This window comes from Dipodomys merriami, unplaced genomic scaffold (assembly GCF_024711535.1).
Source record: "Dipodomys merriami isolate MVZ:Mamm:240054 unplaced genomic scaffold, mDipMer1.0.p SCAF_13, whole genome shotgun sequence".
NCBI classification, from domain to species: Eukaryota; Metazoa; Chordata; class Mammalia; order Rodentia; family Heteromyidae; genus Dipodomys; species Dipodomys merriami.
The window spans coordinates 19,050,777-19,065,603 of NW_027202604.1; the positions used below are offsets into that span (position 1 = coordinate 19,050,777).

The following is a 14,827-nucleotide window of genomic DNA, read 5'->3' on the forward strand; positions in this document are numbered from 1 at the left end:
ACTGGTGTATGCACACACAAGCACACACACACACACACACACACACACACACACACACACACACACACACACACACACACACACACACACACACACACACACACACACACACACACACACACACACACACACACACACACACACACACACACACACACACACGTACAGATGACCTCTTTTATGTTCATCATCTTTATGTTCCTCAGCCTACTCCACTCCCCCTACAATGTTGCCTGGACTGCAGTGAGTGTTTTCAAGCAGAAGCCTGGAAATGCACTGACAAAGCAGCCCTACACTGTTAAATCTCTTCACATTTCAGATTGTTACCTCATATCCACAAAGTCCTATTTATTAAGCGCTTACTTACATCCGTTTGTCATCTCTGCTAAGCTGAAAATTTTCATTGTTAGGTATTGACTATAAACCTTCTAATTCTTAAATGCTCCTCTCAAATGGTTTTATCTTTGTTTATATAACAGCAATTTAGCGCAAGTACAAACACTGCCTGACCTTGCCACAATTACAAAAACATACACATACTCCCCGAGAACTATTACGCGTCATTGGCAAAATTAAAAAAAAAAAAGGAAGGAACAAAATAGAGTTTGAGATGAGAAAAAATCCTGGTTTATAAAAAGGAAGATACAGCAAAGTGCATAATTGTCTCAAGTTCCTCTTTAGTGAATGATTTTCCATTCAGTGATGGCTACACATGACAAAGCTACTTTCCAAAAGATCCTGGCACACCCTCCCTAGAGAAATTACTTCATTTTTATAATTCATGAATAGCCTACAGAACTGGTAAGCACAGATAGACCTAAGGGGGAAAAAAGAGACGGGATCGTAAAGAAAAGAGATGGATGAAACCAGGAAAATGATGGGTATTGTACCAAATACACCAACAAATATAGGATCATTTAATAAGCCAAATGTTCAGAGCAACATAGAAGGCAATGAGAATCACATGTTATCTACTAAATGTTATCTACTATAGAGATGCTTCCCATGACACATTTCAGGTGAAAGAACCAAGCTGAGGTTTCAATGGTACAAATGCTGAACTTTTGCTTTATTTATTTTTACTTTTTATTTTTATCTTATTTCATTTTTTTTTTTGTCAGTCATGGGGCTGGAACTTTGGGCCTGGGCTCTGTCCCTCAACTTTTCAGCTCATAGTGCTCTACCACTTGAGCCAAAGTGCCACTTCCGGTTTTCTGAGTGGTTTATTAGAGATGAGAGTCTCATGGCCTTTCCTACCCAGGCTGGCTTTGAACTGTGATCCTCAGATCTCAGTCTCCGGAGTAGCTGGGATTACAGGCATGAGCCACCAGTGCCCGCCTGTTTTGTTTTGTTTTTTAATGCTGGTTTTTAAAATGCAAAAAATGAAGGGTCAATAAGGTTGTCAAAAACTATCTCACCAAATGGTTCTGAAGATATAGCCTCACCTGTGAACCTATCACAAAAGGAAATTCTGTCTTTATTTTAGACTTCATTGATTTTTAATGCATTGTTGCAAAGAATCCTTATACTATTAGATTTTATCATTTGAGACTTGCTGATACATAAGATGGACCTTTTTTTCTAACCCACACATTCTCTCAAATAAAATGTTTTCTGCTTTTATTGAGGCAATTCTTTGTGCTAACGATCATATTCATGGTTGCCCCAATCTCTGTCTGCTTGCTTTTCCTCTCATCACTTACTTTACCTTCATCAGTTTCTTGAGGGTGGGATTAAATTTCTAAGTACAATCACAAATCAATGGCAAATCCACAAATTACTATTATGTACGTCCCAAAGCACTATAATTATCGGGATATGTATTCTTGTTTGTGGTACTCCTTTGATCTTACTCATTTTCTGTTTATATTTCACAGCTCGGCCTTTGTTCATCACCTCGTTGGTTTTTTTTTTTTTTTTTTTATAAATGTAGCACTTTGTTTCCTGTCCATTGGAGAAATTGCCTGACAAAGTTAGCCCTATATATTTAGGCCACTTCTTATCTGAATGTATTTCACATGTTTTATTTCATCATTTTATACATTTCACTTTTGTTCTCCTTCCTGCTTGGTTTTCTTCCATAGACAGGAGAACCATGTACACCCTATTTTTGATACCATCAAAAAGTGCAGAGATACCTTCAATTGATTATGCACACCCTATAGAATTTAAAAGTACTTTAGTGAGTTTTTCTAATCATTTACTCTACCATCCTCCTATGCACTACAGTCCTTGCTTTTCTTTCCATTCCCTTCCTGTCTTTCTTTTATTTCTTTTCTTTTCTCTTTCATTCTTTCCTTCCTTTCTTATTCCCTCCCCCCCTTTCTCCCTCTCTTCTTTCTTTGTCAGTGCTAGGGCTTGAACTCTGGGCTTCATGCTCTATAGCTTGGTTAAACCTCCAGCCTTTTTCACTGTGTTTATTTGTTGCAAGAGCGTCTCACTTTTTGCCCAGGCCAGCTTGACCATGGCTGTGATGAAAGATGCACCTTACCACCCTAGATTTTCCAGGAGGCTGGATCTTCATGAACTCTATCGCCCAAGTAGCTAGGATTGCAGACATGAGTCACCACTGCCCAGCCTAAAGCTGTTATTGCCTGTTTATACAAAGAACTAAAAAAAACACTAAATTCCCTACATGCTCTTATTCCTCATATTTTATGCCTTCCACAGAATTATATTTTACTTATTTTACTATAATACATTCTCTAAAATTATTATCCAAACAGTCTATATTTGGCAAACTGTGAGAGTTTATCTAGGACAGTATCTTTACTTCACCTTCCCATTTAAATGCATAGCCAGTTTTAGTAAGTTCAAAGTTGGCCTGTTTTAACACTTTAAATATTCCTTTGCCTTCTTGTAATCTAAATATTCTGTGGAGAAAAGCCTTGTGACAATTTTATACTTGTTAAGTTAGTGTAGGATGTTAGTACTTTCAATAAGGGTCTCTGTATTAATTTCCTGAGACGATAATATATATAAAGCATATAGTACTGTATCTGGGCTAGGGAATCTAACCCAGTTAGACCCTCAGACTAGTGGTAGCCAAGAAATAGATAATTGTGTTGATTCACTTCAGAAATGGAAATCCTTTATAAATTAAACAGAGTTAGGTATATTAACAAAATCCAACCAGGTGTGTATATGTGAGAGAGAGATGGTGTTCCTTAAAAATAATTTGTTTTTCTGGTACCGGTGGCTCACACCTGTAATCCTAGCTATTCAGGAGGTTGAGATCTGAGGATCGAGGTTCAAAGCCAGGCTGGGCAGGAAAGTCTGTGAGACTCTTATCTCCCATAAATCACCAGAAAACTGAAAGTGGTGCTGTGGCCCAAGTGGTAGCCATGAGCTGAAGAACTGAGGGAGCGTGCCCAGGCCCAGAGTTCAAGCCCCTCGACCAATGAAATAATAATAACAACAATAAGAATTTGTTTTTATTAATCAAGATGCATTGCATCCATAACTTATTTGTTAAATTGCCATTCCTTTTTACAACTACTTAAAGATAATTTAAAAAACTTTTATATTAAACTATTAGCCTCCATTGTACTTAATGAATCTCTCATCTTTTCAGCCAATGAAATGTACCCTTGTTCTACCTTCCTACCATAGCTTATATATACATAACCCTCTCTATCTTCTATTCTCTGCCTCTGTCTCTGTCTCCCATCATTCTCAGCAGCTGGTGGCATCATATTAGTTTTAGCACTTTGTCTTCAAACTTAATTAAAAGAAAAAAGGTAACAGAAAGGTGTTTACTACCCACGTTTAATTTTGTGACTCAGTGGATTTGATCAGTCATTTTCTGATGGGGTGGATAAGCCACCTGCCTTGTAGCAGAATATAGTTCAATGACCACAGTAGCAAATGTAGTCCTTCAAATTTAAAATGTCCAAACCATTAACACCAGGAGACGACAATAGTGTAATTCAAAGTAGATCAGGTTTCTTCCTGCTTTGCTTTCAAATGTTATGCTAATTTTCTTTTTAAAATTTTTTTTATTGTAGAGAAGGGTTACAGTTACATGAGTAAGGTAGTGAGTGTATTTCTTGTTGAACATTGTTACCCCCTCCTTTGTTTTTGTCCTACTATCCCTTCCCTCCCCTACTTACCGCCCCCCCAGAGTTGTAAAGTTCATTTCCAACATAGTGTCTTGTGAGTCTCATTGTTGTAATGGGTCATCCTGTGTCCTTGTATCAGCATTTTGTTATTCCCCTTCCCCTCCCCAAATTAGACAAATGTATATACAAGATGCAGGTACCAAAATCAAATCTAGTGACAAGAGGGGATAGACCATAGGGGGAAGAGCATACAAAAGAAACAAAAAATTCACATAGTACATTAAAAACAACAATGACAAAGAAAAACCTCTTGTGTCCATATGTTGGGGTTCATTTTGCTTAGCATCATCTTATATAGTCATATGTATACAGCTTTTGACCTTTTCTGCTCATCTGATAAGATTATCCTAGACGTGCTAATTATTGCAAATAAGGGAAACCATGTAACTGCCAAATGCTTTACAATTTCTTCTAGTGAAAAAAAAAGACAACCCTAAAGATTTCTATGTAAAAAAGGACCTATTAGATCATTTAGATCCAACCCTCAGATTTCAAAGATGCCAAGTAAACCCAACAGGTCAAGGGTCTATTCAAATATGCTGGGAATCTTAGTGACTCTCCATACTCTTTTTAGAGGGTAATGTTTAAGGGTTTCTTGGAACTTTGGGAGGTTTCAAAGACCCCAATTTAAAAATCTGATTTAAAGATAACTGTAGCACTTTATGGGAGGTTTTGGTGCTAAAGTTACAGAGTAGTACTATGTTTTAAGATAGCCAAATGATGATTCAGAATATAAGCCTATGTTTATTACTTCCATATTGTTTTGTTTTGTTTTTGTTTTTTTGGGTCTGGTCGTGGGGCCTGTACTCTGGGCCTGGGCGCTGTCCCTCAGCTCTTCAGCTCAAGGCTAGCGCTCTATCAATTGAGCCACAGCGCCACTTCCGGCTTTTTTCTTTTTGCTTGTGTGGTGCTGAGGAATCGAACCCAGGGCCTCCTGCATGCAAGGCAAGTGCTCTACCACTGAGCCACGTTCCCAGCCCCACTTCCATATTGTTTTGTGGAATAGAGACAGTAAATATGAATGGCTTGAGGATATAAAAGACCCTTCAAACCCACATGACCCAAATTTGACAAATTCAGGGCTTCCAGTACGATGTGAACAAGTTCATGAGAATGAAATGCTAACAGGTGGGCAGGAGGAAACCTTTTCATCCTGTCATGGCTAATCTTTTCCTTTCTCTGGCAAATCATTTCTCTGACACACACACACACACACACACACACACACACACACACACATATATATACATATACATATATATGATATATTTAGGTACAAATATATCATATATAAATTACATATATTTATATATAAATATCTATCATAATGTGTGTGTGTGTGTGTATATATATATATATATATATATATATATATATATATATATATCAACCATCAATGATCTAGTATCATCAGTACCCAAAATGTGGTATGCTGACTATCAACATCTACATCATCTGCAAATAAGTCATACAGATTCCGGAGACCAGCCCAGACTTATTGCACTGGCAGGAATTCAAGCTTGAGGAGCAAATCTAGCACTAGTCCCAAGTCATGCTTATTAAAAATTATCTTGGGAGTATCAAAGAGAACAGATTCAGACTGTGATATAGCACAATGGTAGAGTAGTTGTCTAGCATAGAGAGGTTCTGGGTTTGATCCCCAGCACTACCAAAAAAATAGTCTATACTGAAGCTGGGCTTGGTGGCACACATGTGTAATCCCAGTGCTAAGTAGGATTATGCATGTGAGTGAAGGCTGGCCTACATAGTGACATTAAGGCTGAATTGGCCTATATAGGGAGACACTGACTTCCCTATTCTCACCAAAAATATAATATAGATTCTTAGACTCCATCATATCCTAACGCCACTGGAATATCTACAATGATGAGGCTGACACAATTCTAAGGTTAGGAAAATTTGGATGCCAGTTGTTATCTCCTATCCCAATTAGTATATGAACTTGGGCCAAATTCCCTGCTTCTTCCAGTTTATGACAGTAGATTACAATAGTAGCATATTAGGAATACACATTAAGCACCAAATAGTATTTAACAAGTACTAGTCACCATGCTGATGCGTTTTGCCCTGGCAAAAAGTAGCAGCAAACTTTAATAAACAAACGCTAGATGCCAACTAATTTGCAAGTTAACACCAATAAGTTGCTTGGCATACTGCTAATCACAATGGTGTGCAATAAACAAAGACAAACCATGAATTTGGTATTGTATGGCTAAAAGGTAAGAACTACTTCTCCATGTTAGAGGTAGAGCAGTGTCAGTTGGGTCAAAGTGCACTGTGCGAATGTATGCAAATATCACAAAGCCTTTCATATCATAAATATATGCTAATTCAAAAGGTAATCTTAGGAAAGAAGTATATTGTGGAGATTTATTAAAAATGTACTACAAATGCATCTGATTCAACTAATGAAAGATAATCGTTCACGCTGTTACGTTAATTTCATCCTAAGTGATTTATACATGCTACATATCCTTTTCCTCCTTCTACAATCCTAGGAGGAACGAACTTCATCACATGGATATTTCTGCTTCTCTCTGATTTCTTCTCTTGCATCAATTCCTAGATTTAAGAATTGCCATGTTTGAGGTGTATTAAACTTTCATGGCCATTGACATAAATTGCTAAATAGCCCTCCAAAAATGTTTGTTTGTAATAAGTTATAATCAACAGTCAGATAATCAATAGTAGGGAGAAGGTTCATTTTCATATAATTTTGTCATCACTAGGCATTCTCCGATTCTTCAAATTTGTAATAAATATTGTCATTACTTAGAAATCTAATATAGAGGGAAGAGACTTCTAAATGTCCCATCTAAAGCAATCTACCATGAACACTAATATCTCCTAGGCAACAAGGAAGTCAGACATGACAGAGAAATACTTTCTTTTGGTAAAAAGAATGCAAGTGTGCATTACCTTTTAGCTTGAAAAATAAAAATGTTTTTCCATTATAGCTATGGCTATTAAGGTATGCTTTGTAAAGCAATTGGCTATTTTTATACTCTGACATGACACAGTGAATAGCAAGAATCTAGAACAACCCTAGAAGACATGAACCCTTCTGGGATCCACAGAGCCAAAATCCTGGACATTATTACTGACTGGGGAATGTCATATACAAACAGGAGATTCAGTTATGAACCAAGAATGCAAATGAGCTTGAAATGTTTCTGGAGCTAATGGATCCCAAGGTTAATCCAACCTGGAAAAAACGACCCATCATCTAACTGAGGAATAACAGTCTATGTGGCTGGTCAAGCTCTTAAGCATACGTTATTGATGACTCAAAAAACAATCAAGACAAATAAATGAATGGCTGGAGACACACATGAAAGTATTTAAGATTTATAAAACATTCTTTACCTCTAGATATGTTACAAATCTATAGACATAGGAATGTCTTAAGATTCCCAAGAGAAAATGACTAGACCAAGACAAAGACAATTCGCAGTGTTTCCAAATGTAAGCCAATAAAAAGAGCCTGCAGCTTATATATATATATATATATATATATATATATATATATATATATATATATATATATATATGGGAAATTTTTTTAAAAAAGAAACTACTTTTAGTAATTTATATTAAGTCATCAACCTATGGGTGACTAAGAAAAATTTTCAACTGCTAACAAGTCAAAGAAAATCTTGAACCTCAGCTAGTTGAAACAAGAAACACATAAGGATTTCTACTGCCAAGCACTATTTTGAGATCTTATTTCATCAGCTACCTCTTTCCCCACTTGCTACATTTATTTATTTACAGTACTGCTTGTGTTTTCTATTTGATCTCCTTTTCACAAACTCCTTCCCATTCTCTTACAAACATATTCCAGGATTGCCTACTCTCCCACACGCCATCATTTATTTAATCACTCAGAAAATATTATATATTTCTGATAGTACAAATATTATTAATACTGTCATATGTAAAATACTGTATTAGGAGCAACATAACCACATGGAAGTGGAATTATAATGTAGAGAAATTACAAACCAATCCACAAGCAAAAACAGTTCTGATTGTGATTAGAAGGAAATAATCAAGGGCTGGGAAGGTGGCTCAGTGATAGAGCACTTGCCTCGCATGCCTGAGGCCCTGGCTTCGATTCCTCAGCACCACATAAGCAAAAAGAAAAAAGCTGGAAGTGGCGCTGTGGCTCAAGTAGTAGCCTTGAGCTGAAGAGCTAAGGGACAGGGCTCAGACCCAGAGTTCAGGAAATAATCAAGGCTTAAGAATAAGTAGTGACTTGGAGTGGAAGAGAGTGTGGATTCAGGAATAGGAATGTAACATTTTACTTGGGACATACATTATAAGGAGCCTAGCATATATAACTACTTGGGAACAAAGGGCTCTAGGTGGGGTAAGGACAAGTATCAGGCAAGAACGAGTTCAAGGCCTTGAGACCTAGAGGAATGGCAAGAAGAGCATAGTAGAGGAATCTTGGAGCAAGCAGAAAGGTATAGAGGTAAGGAGATGTGTTTGAATGACAGGTAGTGAATACTTCATTCCAAGGTCTGTTTGATGTTTGACTTAATAAGTGCTGCATTATACTACCAAATATGCTAAGCTACAGTGTTCAGAATCCAAATCTAATTTTCAGAAAAGATCTTGCACTTTAAAAGTTATATTAGGGGCTAAAAGGCATGCCCATCTCCTACACCCCCACATTTCTTCTGTAAAGAATTTTTAAAATTGAGATATTTACTTATCATAAGAAATACACCTATTTAAATTGTGTAATTCAATGAGTTTAAGTATGTTCACAAAAATTATGAAACTATCTCCATTATCTAATTCTACTTTTATCATCCCAAAATAAAATAGCCATCTTATACTTTGTGTCTCTATGTACTTGCCCTGTATGGATATTCCATGTAAGTAGAATAATATAGTATGTAGCCTTTTGTGTTAAGACTTCTTCCGCTTGGCATAATGTGTTCAAGGTTCAACCATGTTGGTACCATGAAACAGAACTTCATTCCTTTTTTAAGAATGTATGATATCCAACTGAATGTATGTCTCTTTTTTTAAAAAATCTGTTTTACAGACATTTGTTTTTATTTTTTTAACCATTCTGAAAAGTGGTATAAAATACTCAGGAATAATTTTTTGGATGGAAATTGTTTTCAATACTCTTGGGTATACACCAAAGGGTGAAATTCTTCTATATCATATAAAAACGGATTTTTCCCTTTTGTGAGAAATTGCCAATTTTTTTCCTACCTGACAGTTCCATTTTACAATACCACTATTTATGAATAAAGGGTTCACTTGCTCCACACCCTCACCAATAGCTGCAATACTCAAGAAATTTTGACGGAATTGGTCTGGCTAAGACCTAGACATCAGACCTTTTGCTTTTGTTAATAAGGGCTTCCTGGTAACTCTGCTCCGCAATGCAGGTCAAGAGTCCCTAACTCCCACCAGCTCCTTTCCAGTTCCTATTGAATGTTTATACTGAATCCCTCTATATCCCCAGAACACGTTTCATTGTTGCCAAATCTCATGGCCTTTACTGTAATTGACTTCATCTATCAAGAGAATTAAAAAATAATGATCTTGTAATAGTTTTATTTTTGAAGAATACAGTGTAAATGCAAAGATAATTTGAAATCTTGTATATATAAGAGAAAAATCTAGACATTACAAGGGAAAATCTAGAAACTATGGATGATTTTCCTCAAAAGTAGATTTGGAACCAATTCTATCTCCTTTACATACATTTAACCTTCACTCCAAGTATGGACTGAAGAAGCTATCTGAAGGGTTTGTTTTCCAGTTTGTGTAATGGGAATCATCAGTTCCTTTCTACTCCCAGTGATCATGGATCTTTTCTCTTAAACATAACCACTAGTAAAAAGTATTGTCCTCATCCAGGTTCTTTTAATTTAAGAGAAAAGGTATATTCAATGAGTAGCATATAGGAGCAGCATGATTTGTATGCTTTACTCTTCAGCTTGACCTTGGCTACTGAGTATAGGCCATATCAAAAAACTGAATATCATTCAAAAATGTATAATTTTAATGCTGCAATAAATATAATTGGTAGCTTTAGTGTGGTCTTGTTTGTGATCATTTGGGTAAATGCCCAAAAGTGGAATTGCTGGGTCATAGGGGAGCTCTATGTGGAGTCTTTTGAGGAACCTCCATACTGCTTTCCATAGTGGTTGAACAAGTTTACCCTCCTACCAACAATGAAGTAAAGTTCCCTTCTGTCCACATCCCCTCAAGCATCTGTTGTTATTAGAGTTCTTGATTTTTGCCATTCTAACTGGGGTGAGATGGTATCTCAATGTTGTTTTGATCTGCATTTCTTTTATGGCTAGAGAGGTTGAGCATTTCTTCATGTGTCTATTGGCCATCCTTCTTTACTCTTCAGAGAAGTTTCTCTTTAAGTCTTTAGCCCACTTATTTATTGGGCAGTTGTTTCTTTGAAGATTTGTTGTTGGGGGATTTAATTTTTTGAGTTCCAGGTATATTTTAGATATGAGACCCTTGTCCATTGTATGGCTAGTGAAGATCTTCTCCTAATCCATGGGCTTTCTATTGAGCTTTCTAGCTATGTCCTTTGCCATGCTGAAGCTCTGCAATTTTATGCAATCCCATTTGTCCATTTGATTTGTTGTGTTTCTGGGTCTCGATTAAGAAAATTTTGGCATGTGCCAAGGAGACTGAGGGTTTCTCCTATTCCATCCTGTAATGTTTTCAGAGTGTCTGCTTTGACTCCTAGGTCTTTGATCCATTTGTAGTTGATTCTGGTGCAGGGTGATGGAACCAACCCAGATGCCCCTCGGTAGATGAATGGATCAAGAAAATGTGGTATATATACACAATGGAATTCTATGCCTCCATCAGAAAGAATGACATTGCCCCATTTGTTAGGAAATGGAAAGACTTGGAAAAAATTATATTAAGTGAAGTAAGCCAGGCCCAAAGAAACATAGGTCCCATGGTTTCCCTTATTTGCAATAACCAATGTATGTCTGAGTCAAGCAGAAAAGGTCAGATAAGTTGATGTTAGGGAAATGAACCCCAAGATAAGTATTCAAATGTTTTTGTTCTTTCATGCAATTGTTTCTAACATAGTTATAAGATGATTTCATTGTTGCTTTGTATGTCCCTCCCCCACAGTATAACCCCTGCTTTCACTGTATTTGATGTTGGTATAATTTGTGGAGGGGAAGGGAAAAAACAAATCGTTTAAATAGGGATACAGGTGGACCCATTGCAACAATGAGATATACAAGTTGTTATGTCGAAAAACGAACTTTACAACTTTAGTAGGGGGCGGGGGAGGATCGGGTAGGGGGAGCGGGTGGGGGGTCTGGGAAGGTATGGGAAGGGAAACAAAGGAAGAAGCAACAATGCTTGATAAGAAATGTACTCGTTATCTTGCCCATGTAATTGTAACCCCTCTGTAAGGTATTTTCACAATAAAAAATGTATAATTTTAAATGACTTATGCCATTTAAAACAATGTTTCCTGTCAAACCAAACACAGGTATTAAATGACTGTAATATCAGCATTGAATCCTAAAGCCTATTGGAAAACCAACAGCCTATGTTTGTAGGCAAGCTTCTTTGAGAAAAACAGATACCAGGACAAACAAGGACAACATCTGCTGAACTTTTCCGTTTCACAAAAGCTGAGATTCATCTTAACTTAAAAACTAACCCAATTCATGTATTCATGAAGACTGATAGCAGAGGGCAATTAAGGAAGAGATATAAAGGTAGAAAATCAATAATGACCTCCACCTAAAGGAGCCAAATTCTCCTCTTGTTGTGACTTATACCTTTTACCACAAAAGTCAGAGATGCTCATCTCTCTGTACTTCATGATGACACAATAGATATGTTAGGACAGTAACACAAAATGGGTGTTAAGAGTCTATGTGGTAATTCAAAAATCAACTGTAATCCTCTGGAAACCAGAACTACAGAATAGCATCTTTTCTCAGTGCATTGGGCATCTTATTTTTTAAGACCCTTAAATGTTACTTAAAAAATAAAGGAGTATCAAAGTCCAGCTATATAAATTGTGTCACATTTTAAACATTAATGCTGGAAAAAATTAAAATTCCATACACAAAATAATAGAAGATGATTACTTTCTCAGCACACAGGAAAATTCATTGCACACTTTTGATTAACATGAAATGTCTGTACTTTATGTGGCAAAGTAATGCTACTCATGAGTTTTTGCTAAAAGAGAGAAGACTAATTATAGTGTCAATTACAGCTATGTGTCACTTGTAATCTATAGACTCATTTCTATTTTAAGTGTTCTACCATACTCAGCAATTTCTAATTATGTTAGTCACAAGATGATTACATGACTATTAAATTTATTGTTTCAAAAGTATATACCCTAAGTGGTACAATAGTAGGGCAAGTTAAGAATGAAATAATGAACGCTGTCCTTCAGTTTCACTTAGTAACTCACTTAAGGACAACAAGATGTACACGAGGCCTTAAACCTAAGGCCATCTCAGATCACCCATCCACTGGGCTTTCCAAAATTCAGAGAAGACACTGGCTCAGTGAAATCAGAAAAAGCAAAATCATAGCCTCTCTTCTTTTTGTTATTTTTTGGTCAGTCGTGGGGCCTGAACTCTGGGTCTGGGCGCTGTCCCTCAGCTCTTCAGCTCAAGGCTAGCGCTCTACCACTTGAGCCACAGTGCCACTTCCGGCTTTTTTCTTTTTGCTTATGTGGTGCTGAGGAATTGAACCCAGGGCCTCATGCATGCAAGACAAGCGCTCTACCACTGAGCCACCTTCCCAGACCCTCTTCTTTTATCCTTACTAAACACTAGCATAGACAGATCCAATTCCTACAGCGATAAGAAAGGTTCTCACTCAGGAGTCTTGAAATTGATCTCTTCCACTGCAGTATTTTGTATTATAATTTTAAAAAACTGAACAAGACATGAACTTTCCAGCAGAAAAAGCTGGAAGTGGAGCTGTGGCTCAAGTGGTAGAGTGCTAGCCTTGAGCTGAAGAGCTGAGGGACAGTGCCCAGACCCAGAGTTCAGGCCCCACTACTGACTTAAAAAAAAAAAACCCAAAATAACAAAAAAGCATGAACTTGCAACAGGCATGGCAGCTCTCTCATAGAATCCTAAGTAGTGGAGAGAGTGCGAGAATCTCTGTTTAAAACCAGCCCAAGCAGAAAAATTTCACACGATCCTCATCTCAACCAGTAAAAGCTAGAGCTATGATTGGGTTCATCTATCATCCTGACTATATGAGAAGTACAAATAGGAGGAGCAGAGTCTAGATTAACCCAAGCATAAATGTGAAACTCTATCTCAAAAATATTCAAAGCAGAAAGGGCTGAGAGTGTGGCTTTCCCAATGCAAAGCCCTCAGTTGAAATCCCAAAACAAATCAAATTGAAATTAGTCAAATCTTGACCATGGACCTGCCATCATAAATTTTGCATCCCAGAATTATCTAGGGTTCCCTACAATTCTGCTCTTTCATAGCCTTACAAATGCCTTCCCACTTCCCCGAATCACAGATAGGTAACAGTGTTCATTGGCTCAGGAAGTGACAATGGCAGGGGTTTTTTTGTGTGTTTTTTTTTCTTTTTTCCACGTGGGTTTTTCATTTCTCCATCCTCTCACCATGATAGGCACTCGTCAGGGGATCTCCAACTCTGCCCATCTTATTACCTCTTCATTCTATTTGTCACCATTTGGAAATGCAAAACTTTTAATTATTAGCTTACTCTTTTGAACAGTAATGAGACTCCAGCTGCCTACTGATGAGCAACGTGAAACACTAACAAGCTTGCAGACAGAGACCCACACCTGAATCCTGTCACATGACTCCATTGTTGAAGCCAGGTGGGATGCCTCTGTCTGCAGGCAAGCTTTGGCAGGAGAGCAGGGTGGTTATTATGCATTCACTTTGGTCTTATGATTCACACTGACTCAAAACTGCTTTCCTGTGTGGTTGCACTCATTTACATACTGACTATTACCTCCCTAATAATAATACCATACTGTTTCTTCCTTTGTCCTCTTCTTCACTTGTATCAGGGCTGTCTAGGGCTGAGATTTCTCAAAAGGAAAACTAATTGGTCATGTTTTTACTACTACTTTAGATCTGGTAACCTCAAGGGAAAAAATGAGTCTCTTGCAGCCATCAGGTGATCTGTTTATAGACAAACCTTCCTTGAAGGGGGTGGGGGAGTAAAATATTGACTCCACTCACAAGGTGCTAGCTAAACACTAATTGACATCTATAAAACTTTGCCAGCACCTAACAAAAGTCAGGAGATAGAAAAGGAAAGATGAGCTGCTCCAGCTTAGCCCCAGGAAACAATGACAAAGATGTCATCATAGTTAATAAGGGACAACAGGAATGACTGAAAATCTCTCTTCCTGGGCATGATAACCTTCCTTAACAGCAAGAACCTTGTACCAAAGGTGATGAATAAGCATTGGGTACTCAACATGTGCTAAGGATGACACTAGGACTTGACCTGTATAAGTTCATTTAAACACACGTGTAGTGTAGTTATGGAAAGAAAACAAACCCATAGAAAATCAAGAGACTTGATCAAGGTCACTTTTGACTAAGTAAGAGATTAAAACAAAGTAGCCACCAAGCACTGCTTTGGGCTAGGCAGCTACTCCACTGTGGAGTAGCTCACCTTGAAGGTGA

The 14,827-nt window shown here is 37.4% G+C and overlaps 1 protein-coding gene across 17 annotated transcripts in view; it reads right to left on the reverse strand.

The window, feature by feature from the left end:
• Positions 1-14,827, reverse strand: part of Fhit (fragile histidine triad diadenosine triphosphatase) — a 1,320,449-nt gene that overhangs the window by 727,068 nt on the left and 578,554 nt on the right. The gene's annotated exons all lie outside the window — the stretch shown is intronic.